General features: G+C 44.6%; 1 protein-coding gene across 1 annotated transcript in view; it reads left to right on the top strand.

The window, feature by feature from the left end:
- VEGFC (vascular endothelial growth factor C) overlaps nucleotides 1-15658 on the top strand; it is a 157037-nt gene that overhangs the window by 129651 nt on the left and 11728 nt on the right. The window lies entirely within an intron of this gene.

Raw genomic sequence — 15658 nt, 5'->3', positions numbered from 1 at the left:
GTTCTGCAGAGCACCCCCTTGCGGAAATCTCCCTTGCCAAGGGGTAGGGGTTCCGCAATCTGGCGCTTTTTTGATTAAAGTGCGAATGATAAAAGAATTGTCATTTTCAACCTGTGCCATACCAAATTGAGCAGGGCTGTGAACATTAGCAACCTCACCACCACCAGCATGATCCGCCACATGGCATCAAAGCACCCTAATAGGTGGGCCGAATGCCTGGGTCCACAATCAGTGTCTGCAGATCACAACACTGCCTCCTCTTCCCCTGTGTTACATGCTAGCCAATCCCCTGTCCAAGATGCAGGCCCAGATGCCTCCCGCCCTGCACCTGGACTTTTGCAAGCACCATCAGCTAGCACATCCACTTTTGTGTCCCAGCGCAGCGTACAGATGTCCATACCCCAGCCCTTTGAATGAAAGCGCAAATACCCAGCCACCCACCTACATGCCATAGCACTAAATGCGCACCTTTCCAAATTGCTGGCCCTGGAAATGTTACCATTTAGGCTTGTGAACACTGAGGCTTTCCGCAGCCTGATGGCAGCGGCCGTCCCTTGTTGGTCAGTCCCCAGCCGCCACTATTTTGTCCGATGTGCCGTCCCCGTCTTACAGCAGCATGTGTCCCGTAACATCACCCGTGCCCTGACCAATGCAGTTATTGGGAAGGTCCACTTAACGACTGACACATGGACAAGTGCTTTTGGTCAGGGACGCTACATTTCCCTGACGGCACACTGGGTGAACGCTGTGGAGGCCAGGTGCGAGTCGTACCCTGGGATGGCACAGGTGCTACCGACGCCAAGGATTGCGGGCTCTCCTTCCATCACAGTTTCACCTACGTTAGTGACTGCAACCCCCCTTCTCCTCCTCCACCTCCTCCTCCACTTCCACCTCTGAATTGTCATCTTGCAGCACCAGTCAGCCATCAGTCAGTAGCTGGAAGCAGTGTAACACTGCAGTGGGGAAGCGGCAACAGGCCGTGCTGAAACTTATTTGCTTAGGTGACAAACAGCACACTTCCCCAGAGCTGTGGCAGGGTATAAGGGACCAGACTGAGCTGTGGTTCTCGCGCTCAACCTACAACCAGGCATGGTTGTGTCTGATAATGGCCGTGAGTTGGAGGCGGCTTTGGAGCTCGGCAAGCTTACACACATACCATGCCTAGCCCATGTGCTAAACTTAGTGGTTTAGCGGTTTCTCAAAACCTACCCCAATTTGCCTGAGCTACTGGTGAAGGTGCGCCACGTGTGTGCACATTTCCAAAAGTCATCTACAGCTGCTGCCGGTCTGACAGTGCTGCAGCAGCACTTGCAATTGCCAGCTCACTGAATGTTGTGCGAAGTAAGCACGTGCTGGAACTCCACGTTCCACATGTTAGCCAGGCTTTGTGAGCAGCATAGGGCAGTAGTGGAATACCAGCTGCAACATGGTCGTCGCCTTTCCAGTCAGCTTCCTCTCTTCACAAGCAAAGAGTGGGAATGGATGTCTGACCTCTGTTAGGTTTTATGCAACTTTGAGGAATCAACACAGATGGTGAACGGCGATGCCGCTATTATTAGCGTAACCATCCCACTTCTGTGTCTACTAAAATGCTCGCTGCTACAAATGAAGGTGGAGGCTTTGCATGTGGAAGAGGTGGAAATGGGGGAAGACATTACACAGGTGATAGCCAGACCACCCTCGTCTTCTCAGCGCGAATTGGATGATGATGAGGAGGAGGAGCAGGAAACGGTTGCCTCTGCTATAGAGGATAGTACCCATAGCAGGTTTATTCCATCTGTTCAGCATGGATGGGCTGAAGAGGAGGAAGAGGATGAGGAGATTGAGAGTGATCCTCCTGATGAGGACAGTGAAGTCTTGTCTGTTGGTACTCTGACACATATGGCTGACTTTATGTTATGATGCCTTTCCTGTGACCATCGCATTATACGCATTTTGGCCAACACAGATTACTGGTTGTTCACTATTCTCGAACCCTGCTACAAAGAGAACTTCTCATCTCTCATTCCTGTGGTGGAGAGGACTAGCAAAATGGTGCAATACCAAGAGGTCCTTGTGGAAAAATTGCTCAAAAAATTTCCAGCTGACAACGATGGCACGTGGCACGAACTGGCGCTCTACGCCTTGGAGGTGCTGGCCTGCCCTGCCGCCAGCGTTTTGTCAGAGCGGGTATTTAGTGCTGCTGGGGGCATAATAACTGATAAGCGCATCCGCCTGTCAACTGAAAATGCTGACCGGTTGACTCAATGGTTGACTAAACCGGTTGACAAATGAACAAGGCCTGGATTGCCCCTGACTTCTCTACTCCACCAGAGGAAACGGGCTGAACATAAAGGCACTTTAAATGTGGCTTTTATGGTGTATTGAATACATTGTATTCCCATGCCCCCCCTCCACCATAAAAATGGGTATATCGTTCAATCTTCCTTTTCTCGTCCTCCTCCTCCTCCATTATATCAACATGCTTATTAGGCTGCCCTCACTCCTAATGTTTTAGAGGGTCAGCTCAGCAGCAGGCCCTCAACTATAATTTTTTCGATGGTCAGCTCAGCAGCAGGCCTTCGCCCCTAATGTTTTAGATGGTCAGCTCAGCAGCAGGCCCTCACCCATAATGTTTTAGATGGTCAGCTTGGCAGCAGGCCCTCGCCCATAATGTTTTAGATGGTCAGCTCAGCAGCAGGCCCTCGCCCATAATGTTTTAGATGGTCAGCTCGGCAGCAGGCCCTCGCCCATAATGTTTTAGATGTTCAGCTCGGTTAAGGCCCTCGCCCATAATGTTTCAGATGATCAGATCAGCAGCAGGCACTCGCCCCTAATGTTTTAGAGAGTCAGCTCAGCAGCAGACCCTCAAACCTAATGTTTTAGAGGGTCAGATCAGCAGCAGGCCCTCACCCCTAATGTTTTAGATGGTCAGCTCAGCAGCAGGCCCTCACCCCTAATGTTTTAGATGGTCAGCTCTGCAGCAGGCCCTCGCCCCTAAATGTTTTAGATGGTCAGCTCGGCAGCAGGCACTCGCCCATAGTGTTTTAGATGGTCAGCTCAACAGCAGGCCCTCGCCCCTAATGTTTTAGAGGGTCACCAGCAGGTCATCAATCTTATTTTTTCAAGGGTGTGTATGATGCCCTCCATTATGTACAATAAAGGGTGTATTAGAGAGTGCCGGTTCCTTGTAATTTTTGGCAGCCATTTCACTTAGTGCATAGGCTTTATGAGTGTAGGAGTCCCACTACCTGAACAATTGTTCCACAATGTGAATGAGGCCCTCCTTTATGTGATATACAGGTTGTATCAGAGTGCCTCTTCCTTTAAATTTTTGGCAGCACTTGCACTTTATATACAAGTAAATATACAGGAAAGAATGTTTCCTAACAATTTTTCCTCTAAAATCAATTTTGTCTTCGGTTATGTGTGTATTATTGTCAGTCTGTAAAATTGGCGTACTACTCTGACAACATTGTTTTCAGCAGCGACTTGGAAGTCCAAGATGCATCCAGACACCCTTCCTATGCTGTTCCCGAACCGTTTCAGTGGTGTTTCCATCAATTTCTGACCTTTTCATGTGATCCAGACACCCTCCCCTCTTCAGAGCAGGGTGTGCCTGGTTTAATGCTCAGGTTCTGCCATTGACTTCCATTGGGCTCGGGTGCTCGGTAGAGCACCCGAGCATCCTTAGGTGTTCCACTCAAGCACCCGAGCACTTTGGTGCTCGATCAACACATTTGTTTATATATTTTTATATGTACAATTGGGAAAGGGCAGTGTTTTAAACTTTTAAAAGCCGCATCCCTCTGCCTTCACTCGCAGGCGGGTTAAATGACGGGTTCCTGTCAGTGTGGGCTGGTGCTGGTTGTATGATATAGCTGACACCCGCCATGTATGGAGCGGACATTGTTATTTTTTCTATTATGCTATTAGCCATATGGGATAAATATTTTTAGATTTTAGTATGAGTGTTTTGGGACCCTGCAATGCTCTTGATGTTTATATTTTTTATTGTTTATGTATTTTTTTTTATTCAAGGGAAAGGGGGTGACAATTTTTTTTTACTTTTTTGTAGCCCCTCTAGGAGGCTACAATATGCAGTACTCAAATTTCTTACAGATTTTACTGTATTTCCATAGAACTACAGTATAAGCTCCAATATACTATTTTGGGTTGCCACCTGCTGTCCAACATATGAACTGCAGCTCTAATACGCTGGGTCTCTTCAGAGAGACTCTGCCTATCAGAATGAATGACCGGCTTCCCCAATCACCCCACGGGGTAGCCAGTCTTAACCCGGAAGCGTGCACGTCTGGCTTTTTCACCACTTAGATTCCGTGGTCGCGCTTAACCATGGCATCTAAAGGCTTAACTCCCTGCAATCAGCATTATTACTGGTCGCAGACATGAGCTGCATGACTCTGCTGTTTGAAACAGCAGAGACCCGCTGGCTATGGCGCCTACTATAGGTGCCTTATTTAAAGACCTTCCTAGCGCTGTGCATGTATGGTGCTGGGAGCCTAAGGGTTAAACAAATAAGAATTGAATAACTGACAAGAAGCAAATAACCTCTTAAGGGAGTCATTTCTCCTGACTCTCCTTTAAACACCCCCCTGTTTAAAGACCCTGCAGATTTATGCGCAGAACATCCACATGAAATCTGCACCAAAACTGCACATGAAAACTACACATAAATCTGCATTATTTTTTTGTTTTTTGGTGGGTTTATTGTGCGTTTTTTTTATGCAGTTTTTGGAGCAGATTTGATGTGGATGTTCTGCACATTAATCTGCAGGGTCTTTAAACAGGGGGGTGTTTAAAGGATAGTCAGGAGAAATAGCTAAGCATTTAACCAACAGCTATTGAATGTGTACACCCACCCTAACATTTTGGTCATGCCTGGAAACTGTGCAAAACCTGCTCATGCCGCATATGTCCATTCACGGAAGAAACATCTTTGCACCTGTTTTACAATTGCCCCATTGAACAGGATCTGTTGCATTTCACGTCTCCACTGCATTTCAGCCTGCCTCTCATTTCCCTGCATGTAATGTTAAAAAACTAACTGTTGCACATAGCAACCACTCACAGCACAACTTTCATTTTACTGCAGTGATTTTCCATCAGTCTCTCCCTGCGTGTTGTCAGAAAATAAGATCCTTTGTGATTGTGGTATCCTTTTTACATGTGCTGTCTAAAAGACAAACTATTTGTTGCCCTTAGCTAGTGTTATGTGTTAGCGTTATCCTAGATCCGAGGTCGATTCATTCAAAACTTCGTTTGAATGCTGTATGAAGATTCATATCCGTACGGCATTCAAATGTAGGATCCGAAGCTCGATTTCTCAATGCAGAGTGCATTTTATACTCTAATGTAACTGTAACTGGTGAGACACTGCTTCTCATTCTGTCTCTCATCTCCCCAGCATTTCAGAACACATCTTATCTCTCTGCATCGGTTCATAAGACAACTGTTTGTTGCCCACAGCCAATCACAGCACAGCTTTATTTTACCACAATACTGTAGACCTTCTTGCTCTCCAGATGTTGCAAAACTACAACCAGTATGACACTGGCCCACCAGACTACCAGTGGATCTTCTGGTAGGCCCAGACTCTACTATACTGGTCCAGGGGAAAGAAAAAAAAAAGGCCCAGTCCGACACTGACTACAATTCCGATCATGCCCCATAAGCCTGTAATGTCATGATGTACCTATGAAACTGGTTGACCTGTTACATGTGCGCTTGGCAGCTAAAGTCATCTGTGTTGGTCCCTTGTTCATATGTGTCTGCATTGCTGAGAAAAATTATCTTTTAATATATGCTGTCTTGCACTAACATAATGGAGCGCATGCACAGCAGTCCTGACAATGTGTTTCAGAGCCGCTTTAAGCCCTGACAACGGGAAATAGGGGGCAGTAGGAAAATAAAAAGTAGTTGCCTGGACTCCTTATGTGCAGTACTAATTTATTACTGCAGTTGATAGTCCACGATCCTGGTGACAGCACTCAAAGCTGTTTTGAAATACACAATCCAGACTGCTGTCCTGCGCTATCATAATGGAGCGCATGCACAGCAGTTCTGACAATGTACAGTCGTGGCCAAAAGTTTTGAGAATGACACAAATATTAGTTTTCACAAAGCTTGCTGCTAAACTGCTTTTAGATCTTTGTTTCAGTTGTTTCTGTGATGTAGTGAAATATAATTACACGCACTTCATACGTTTCAAAGGCTTTTATCGACAATTACATGGCATTTATGCAAAGAGTCAGTATTTGCAGTGTTGGCCCTTCTTTTTCAGGACCTCTGCAATTCGACTGGGCATCCTCTCAATCAACTTCTGGGCCAATTACTGACTGATAGCAACCCATTCTTTCATAATCACTTCTTGGAGTTTGTCAGAATTAGTGGGTTTTTGTTTGTCCACCCGCCTCTTGAGGATTGACCACAAGTTCTCAATGGGATTAAGATCTGGGGAGTTTCCAGGCCATGGACCCAAAATGTCAACATTTTGTTCCTCGAGCCACTTAGCTATCACTTTTGCCTTATGGCACGGTGCTCCATCGTGCTGGAAAATGCATTGTTCTTCACCAAACTGTTGTTGGATTGTTGGAAGAAGTTGCTGTTGGAGGGTGTTTTGGTACCATTCTTTATTCATGGCTGTGTTTTTGGGCAAAATTGTGAGTGAGCCCACTCCCTTGGATGAGAAGCAACCCCACACATGAATGGTTTCAGGATGCTTTACTGTTGGCATGACACAGGACTGATGGTAGCGCTCACCTTTTCTTCTCCGGACAAGCCTTTTTCCAGATGCCCCAAACAATCGGAAAGAGGCTTCATCGGAGAATATGACTTTGCCCCAGTCCTCAGCAGTCCATTCACCATACTTTCTGCAGAAGATCAATCTGTCCCTGATGTTTATTTTGGAGAGAAGTGGCTTCTTTGCTGCCCTTCTTGACACCAGGCCATCTTCCAAAAGTCTTCGCCTCACTGTGCGTGTAGATGCGCTCACACCTGCCTGCTGCCATTCCTGAGCAAGCTCTGCACTGGTGGCACTCCGATCCCGCAGCTGAATCCTCTTTAGGAGACGATCCTGGCGCTTGCTGGACTTTCTTGGTCGCCCTGAAGCCTTCTTAACAAGAATTGAACCTCTTTCCTTGAAGTTCTTGATGATCCTATAAATTGTTGATTGAGGTGCAATCTTAGTAGCCACAATATCCTTGCCTGTGAAGCCATTTTTATGCAACGCAATGATGGCTGCACGCGTTTCTTTGCAGGTCACCATGGTTAACAATGGAAGAACAATGATTTCAAGCATCACCCTCCTTTTAACATGTCAAGTCTGCCATTTTAACCCAATCAGCCTGACATAATGATCTCCAGCCTTGTGCTCGAAATGATCTCAGCAGGTCCTTTAATGACAGCAATGAAATGCAGTGGAAAGGTTTTTTTGGGATTAAGTTAATTTTCATGGCAAAGAAGGACTATGCAATTCATCTGATCACTCTTCATAACATTCTGGAGTATATGCAAATTGCTATTATAAAAACTTAAGCAGCAGCTTTTCCAATTTCCAATATTTATGTAATTCTCAAAACTTTTGGCCACGACTATATTTCAGAGCCGCTTTAAACCCTGACAGTGGGACAGTAGGAAAATAAAAAGTAGTACCCTGGACTCCTAATCTGCAGTACTATTTTATTACTGCAGATGATAGTCCACGAACATGGTGACAAATCTCCTTTAAGCACATCTATACAAGAAGCTATAAAATGTTATACTAGCTAGCACAGTCTTTTTAATCTTTGTTTTCAGTTTATTACATAAATGTGATATAAAATAATGCTTGACACAAACATAAACACATGCTCATATACTGTATATTATTTAGGCCGTTTTGAGTTTATTAATAACAAGGTATACAGTATCTATAAATGTAACCGGTCCTTTTTTATTAGTATCCTATTTTTATAGGTATGCTTTATTATGGATTCCTTTGTGTCTGTTCTAGAAAGCTATTTGCATTAAAATTTTACTTTTATAAAATGATGCCGGGCCGTTAAGACAAACAATAACCACTTTGCATTCCAGAAGGGTCAGTTGTCTAATCATAGCAGTGTCCTGAGAATTACTCACCATAATTAACTTTTTATTAATGGTAGGCGCTGTGATATAAACTCACAGGTGGAGGAGTAGCTTGTGAAAACTTACTGCCTCTTCTCTGTTATGCTTAAATTATATGTAGAGCGGCTCATACTCGAATTAGAAAACTCATAAGATACGTTCCCAAAAAATACCGGACATTGTAACCTGAGACAGGAGGACTCCAGGTCTAAAAATAACGTATCCCAGTGCCTTTACTGTGTGTACTGACCATGGACATCAGAAAATAAACCATACATGAAAAAGTCATTTTATTCCTGTCCTCCTGGTATGTTGTGTGTACAGTAAATTATCATTTTTTTGTTACTGGATGTGGGATGAAAAATGATTATCCTGTTATTTGGAAAAAAAACGCAGGTCCCTGACATCCCATTCAGTTTGACTGCTTAGTTACATTACAGCTGAACAGAGAACACTTTCTCCAGTTCCTATGAAAAGAATTTTCTATTGTGAAGCTTCAAGTTGCAGTAAATTTAATTACAACCGGTTTCAATGGGACAACCTATCAATTCAGCTATGGAATCCGAGGATCTGTGTGCTAAAAGCCAAAGCGGCACTGTGCTTGGGCAAGGGACTCTGGTCCCAATAACATATCAAAATTTATAAAAATATAATTTTCTAAGGCGTCTCGCGCTTGGCATAGAGCTGTGTGCACACATCCTGTTTGGCAATACGAAGAGTTCCTTGTTATGAAACCACAGACACTCCATGGGCCGCTATATGGTGCCTCCATATGGCATTGTATAATGGAGATATTCCCTATTAGCAAATATGGAAGTAGAACATTTCAAATTGAACTTTCTTTTATGTGTCAAGCTGAAAGCTGTATTGTTATCATCTGATATATAGCTAGCTACTTCCATATGCAAGAAGAGTCTAAGGGTACCACCAAATGAAGAATAAGATGCTTTATTTGGAGAGCCAATGCCATAAACAGTTTGATACAGGCTTTGCTGTTTTTGGATGATGTGCTCCACATAAAGCATCTGGTGGTGTTTTGGACTAGATTTTCTGTGTGAATTTACTGTAGGTGGACCTCCCCCACACACACACACATGCTACAACTTAACCTGGTGTACACGTTACCCATTTACTACCCTGTTTCCCCGAAAATAAGACAGTGTCTTATATAAATTTTTGCTCCCAAAGATTCGCTAGGTCTTATTTTCAGGGATGTCTTATTTTTCCATGAAGAAAAATACGGTACACATTTATTGTTGAACAAAAAAAAGGAAATCAGGGTGGGGAGGGGGATCCCTTAAAATGGCACAGGGGTATCAGGATGGGGAGGGGGATCACTTAAAATTACACAGGGGGATCAGAAGGGGGAATCAAAATGGTACAGGAGAATCAGAGGGGGGGGGGGGGGTTACTATAGCATTTTAGTACCCCCTTCTGATCCTCATGTGTCATTTTGATTCCCCCCTGTGATCCCCCTGTGTCATTTTAAATGATCTCCCTCCCCACCCTGAGACCCCTGTGTCATTTTGATTCCCTTCTCTGATCACCCTGTGCCATTTTAATTACCGTTTTTAGTCTTCCCCCCCCCCATCTTCACCAGACATTCCCCACCTTCCATCAGATATTCCCTCCCCTACCTGTCACCCCGTCCCCTGTGTGTCCGTGCCAGCCAAGTTGTGAGACTCTGTCAGGGCAGAGCGAGCAGCGGGCGGAAGAAAGCGGCAGCTTGTCCTGGCGGCAGCGCAGGCTCTCTGATTTAAAGAGACCTCGCACCGCCTGCGCTGCGGCCAATCAGTGAGCTCCTTACATTCTGGGGTGGCTTGCTTTATAATCGGGGAGGCATTATGTTCAGCGGATGCTTTATAATCGGGGAGGCATTACGGTATGTTCGGCGGATGCTTTATAATCGGGGAGGCCTTATTTTCGGGGGGATGCCTTATATTACATCGATAGGCAAAACTAGAGGTAGGTCTTATTTTCGGGGGATGTCTTATTTTCGGGGAAACACGGTAGCTCCTTCCCTCACTTATTGCCATTGAGCTACACACTCCCTAAACATGTGAAACAGAGTAGGGGAGCTAATATTTTTCCTATTACAGATCCCTGATGGACCAATGCACATTTAAAGTACATCAGGTTATGTTTAAAGTGGTTCTCTGATACCAGGAACCCCATCTTATATGGCATAAAGGTTAAAAAGACCAAAAACTGTCACCGGTGCTCCAGTTCCACCACCAAGCTCCCTACTCCTCATTTCTGGTGTCCACTGAACGAGAAGTGTGATGTGTCATGTACACACATATCACTGCTGCTGGCCAACCAGTGGCTTCAGTGGTAGCAGTGATCACGTTCCATACTCAAACACGTCACTGCTGAGGTCATTGATTGTCTGGCAGTGGTGACATGCATGTAGGAAGCATGTAACACTTCTGTGACAGTGAGGACCAGAAGCTTAAGAGAAGGGAACTGCACATATCTAAAGAAGTTCTGGGTCTCGGCAAACCCCTTTAAGCTTAGCTGTTGTTTTAAAAAATCTTTGACATATCAAGTTTTGATCAGTAGGAGGCTGAAAGAAAGGAAAGAAACGTTCCACTGAGTACTGTGCCGCTTTTACTGTGGTCTGCTCTGCTTGGATCCCCTTGGATAGGCAAGTGTAGGCAGTGTATAGGCTGATGCATCTCATACCGTAGATCACCTCTCTGATGATCTGCTGTGCAAAGCTGATCACAGCAGAAAGGTCTCGCGGTCAGCTATGTCTGAACCAGTAGGGGTCTCAGCACCTGGACCTTCACCAATCAAAACCTCTGACACGTCTCCATGACATGTCAAAGGTTTACTAAAGCAGCAGATACACTTCAATACTCTACAGATGTAGATGCAGTCAAGTAAGGTTCTGCACAGGGAGAGTTATTGGAGAAAGGTTTTTTTTCCCATTGCTCTGAAGACTATTCTCTGAAAATAAAAGAAATGGGATTCTGTGGGTGACCACGAGAACTAGTATTAGCTGCCAGATAGCCAAGGGTGGACTGTGAACTTAAAAGTGCCCCCCTATGTTGTACATGGATCCAAATTGACAGGACACAAGTAAGTAGGGTCAACACAAGTGGGGTGGCAGCAATAAAGGGGTTAGCAATAGCACTGTCCCAGCAGAACCAAATACCAAATTGTGGCACAAAATACTGTCACAGCAGAACCAAATACCATAGTGCAGCATAATATACTTCCCCAGTAGCTGTCCCTCTGCGGTGGCCATCAATATCTGCCACGTTCTGTTTTCCACTTCCTCCTCCAATTTTCTATAATTATGTTATGGAGCAGGGGGCTTAGGAGGTGAGATGCGGGATACACCACCAAGCTAGCCCTACCTCCAGCATGCTGCCTGGACTTACCCTAGCAATTATCTCTATAGTACTACCAGTAGGATGCTCCCTAAGTGACCAAGGAATGAAGAGAAAAATAAAATACCCAAGTGCTGTCCCAAGTCCGCAGCAGGCCACAGACCCTTCCAGCCTGTGGCCTATAGCCAGTACATCCTTCCAGATTACTACTTCCTCTCCCAGAGGCTGGTCAGGGTCACAAACAGCATAGACTACAGATACTACACCTATGGGTGGAGTTATGCTTTAATCATCTCTGGGGGTTGTTTACATTTTTGATATGCTAAGTTTTGTTTGTAGGGATGATTATTTTTTTTATAATTTTATCCTAGCACAGCATCATAGTTAAGTTTGCCTATACACTTTATATGTTTTTAGAAAATTCTGAGCAAGGCTACACGCATTCTACAAGTACCCTCAGCAGCGAAAATAAGCCAGTACAATATTATTCACATATACTGACGGGATACTGTAACTGTTCTTGCACATATGATTCCCAAATGTTGTACTGGGAAATGTAGAATGTACAACCTTGCCTAGAACCGATGATTGCACGTTCTGCCGAAGTATGAAAACTGTCCATATATTTGAGGCTGTAAATCATGCATGCTTCCTACAGAAACACAGATATGAGTGACAAACTTTGGAGAAATATTTTGAGCGACCTAAGTAAAGAGATCCCCTTTGTTTCCAAAATGGTGTCAGTGTTTCATCCTTGGTTTAGCCATTTCCAGTCTGAAGAAATGTTCCTGGCGTGCGTGGTTTTAATCTTCCCAGTTTATGATCCGTGTCAAATTTAAATGCTCCTAACAGGCTTCTCACATCGGACACAGCTGCTTTCAGAAATGTCTTTGTGCCAACAATCAAAAAAACCTACTCTACGCCCGAGCGGCAAGAATTCCACACTTCTCTCCACTGTGGAAATCGAATTTGTTCTGTGTAAACACCTTCTCACTCTTGAATAAACTCATGCAAATTAACTGCAGGAAGAACTCATGTGAAAAAGGCTCTTACATAGTGTATGCCGCAGAAACAAGATGAGATCTTATAGTAGAATGTGTTTTAAAGTAGAAATAACTACTCAAAATAATATAATACAGTGTATCATCATTACTGTGTTGTGTGCATACACTGCCAGCCTATACGTCATGATCAGAAAATCGGAATCAGGTGGAATGTGTCCACATCTTATTCTGTGCATTTTGCTGCAGATTTATAGGGCTTATTATATATTTTTTGTTTAGAAGCAATTGTACGGGTATTTCCTATAATTACTTTTTTAGATGCCAACTCTAGATGTAACAGCCAATAGAGATCTTGCAAATGGGGATAACTGTTAGATCGGTGGGGGTTTGATCATGAGACCCACACTGATCACAAGAACAAGGTTCAATATACCCCATTTTAATGAAGAGGTCAAGCATGCACACCACACCCCATTCATCTCTATGGGACTATTGGAGATAGCCAAGTGCCAATCCCTGGCTAAGTGCACATGCTTGACAGATACTTCATCTATATGGGGGGCACAGAACCAGCATTCTTGTGATCAGTTGGACCCCCACAGTTATCCCCTATACAATGTTCTGATGCACTGTTAGACTCTTGCTCGGTCCTCTGAAAGCACCCAAAGGCTTTCCCCAAATCAGGGGTGCTGGCAGAACGGCTCACTGACTGACTCTGCCCGCTATTCTAATTACCCTTAGGCTGGAGTTACAAATGCAGTTTTTGATGTAGTTTTTTGAGGCAAAATCAAAAATTAATGTTGCAGTAGCTCCCATTGCAATACATGAGAGCTACAGAAACAGCAAGCTATGCACAGGGGTGGACTGGGAAACTTATAGTGGCCCTGGAAAAATTATTTTAAAGTGGCCCCATGTTGTAGGTGGGTTCAAATTGACAGGCAGCGCCAACACAAGTAGGTGGGGTCAGCAATACCATATTGTGGCACAAAACACCTCCCAAGCAGAACCAAATACCACAGTGCATCATAAAATATCTCCCCAAAAGCTGTGTTGGCAAGTGCCAGCTGCCATATTCTGCCCTCCTACTCCAGTTGGCTCAGGATGGAAATACAGTTGAATTCAGGAGTGTACCTGCAGTTGCCAGTTCGGTACATAAGTACAGTTGATGACGCTCCCAGTCAACCTAATTGACTCTGGGAGTGTCAGATCATTACTTTTCTGGCTGGCAGCCATTAGGAGGGTTTGAGAGGCCGCCTGATCATCAGCCCACCGGGAAGTTTGTGCGATGTGCCTGCTGTTTCTAGAGCTCTCATGCACTGCAATGGGAGCTAGTAAAGCAGTGGAGCACCAGCCCACTCCACTGTTTCCTGGCCACCTCGTGGTCAGCACTTAGTCCCATCTCACCTTACTAACGGCGAGATGAGACAACCCTTTTAAAGCTAACATCTGGCTCCATGGAGCGGTTTTTGTCTGGCCTAAACCCGACACTCATGCCGGAAACCGGCTGGATCACTTATTGTCAGTGGGGTCTGGTGGTGAACAGCAGTATCTAGGTAGACCGGATCCGGTAAAGTCCAGCAGGTTGTTCCACTCTCAGAACAGCCTGACAGATCAGTTAAATGCAAATGTGAAATTAGCTTTAGAAAAAGTGCCACTATCCAATGACAGTGGCACTTTAAACTGTATTTGTTTTTCATAATTTTAAAATTGTCAGAAATTAAAACATACATTAGAAAAAAAAGTCAGACGCCCAGTCCCTGGAATAGAAGGAATCAATAAAGATAGAGGGGATGTGCAGTGGGTTAATATTGATGACATGTCGTCAGGAGAACATCTGACATCAGCATCTCCCTCCTTGGTTTCTTTTATTAGATCCAAAAATGTACAAAATGTGCAAACTTTCAGCTGCAACCATATTATAGCTGAAATGTCGCACCTTTTGTACAGTTTTGGCTCTATTTAATAAAAGAAACCAGCGAGGGAGATGCTGACATCGGATGTCTTTTTTGGAGTTTCCTAAATGTGGATCCATCGGCGGGACAGGCTGTTGCATTCCTGATGGTGTGTTTCTAAGGGACACTGCTTTTGAATAATTATTTGACAACTGTCCTCAGGATAAGTCAATATTAGATCGGCAAAGGTCTGACTCCTGGCACCGTATAGATCAGCTGTATGAAGTGGTAGCAGTGCTTGTGCGACCTCTGCTTCCTCTTCAAAATTAGCCCCGGCGCAGTATAATTTTAACTGCTCGTCCCACTGAAGTGAATGCACAGCCCCTTTAAGAGAGGCACACATTCACTTATGCATCTCCCATTTAGCCAAGTGGTCAATCCATAGTTAAACCAAATCTCAAAAACCTTTACCATATCCATCCATCCATGAACATGACGGTAACAATGTCTTATGTATTCATTATTACTTCTGAAGTGGTCTTGCTGGTAAGGCTACTGTCACACTGGCGCTTTGGCTTTCCGTTTGTGAGATCCGTTCGGGGCTCTCACAAGCGGTCCAAAACGGATCAGTTTTGCCCTAATGCATTCTGAATGGAAAAGGATCCGCTCAGTTTGCCTCCGTTCCGTCTCCATTCCGCTCTGGAGGCGGACACCAGAACGCTGCTTGCAGCGTTTTGGTGTCCGCCTGACGATGCGGAGCCAAACGGATCCGTCCTGACACTCAATGTGAGTCAATGGGGACGGATACGTTTTCTCTGACACAATCTGGCACAATAGAAAACGGATCCGTCCTCTTTTGACTTTCAATGGTGTTCAAGACGGATCTGTCTTGGCTATGTTACAGATAATACAAACTGATCCGTTCTGAACGGATGCAGACGGTTGTATTATCTGAACGGATCCGTCTGTGCAGATCCATGACGGATCCGCACCAAACGCGAGTGTGAAAGTAGCCTTACTTGAGGGCACCTCCTGTACATCTATGCCGTTATATGGACAGGTAAAGTATTTAGAACTGACTATACAGTTTGGCTACTGATTATTCATGGTAACTGCTGTGTGGCCATACAGTCAACATGATCAACTGTGAAAATCCAAACTGAGGAATACAGTGTCGGAATGGGGTTCTTTGGGCCCACCAGAGGATATAATTCTCTAGGCCTAACCTTCTTTCATCAGTTATGTCTAATAGGTTTTTAATCAAAGAAATAACCCATTGGCAGCCAATAATTTTATTTCTCCTAGACCTTTGGGGCCC

Source organism: Bufo bufo, chromosome 2 (assembly GCF_905171765.1).
Source record: "Bufo bufo chromosome 2, aBufBuf1.1, whole genome shotgun sequence".
Taxonomy (NCBI): domain Eukaryota; kingdom Metazoa; phylum Chordata; class Amphibia; order Anura; family Bufonidae; genus Bufo; species Bufo bufo.
The sequence above is the reverse complement of the archived record's forward strand: the minus strand, read 5'-3'. Positions and strand labels throughout refer to the sequence as shown.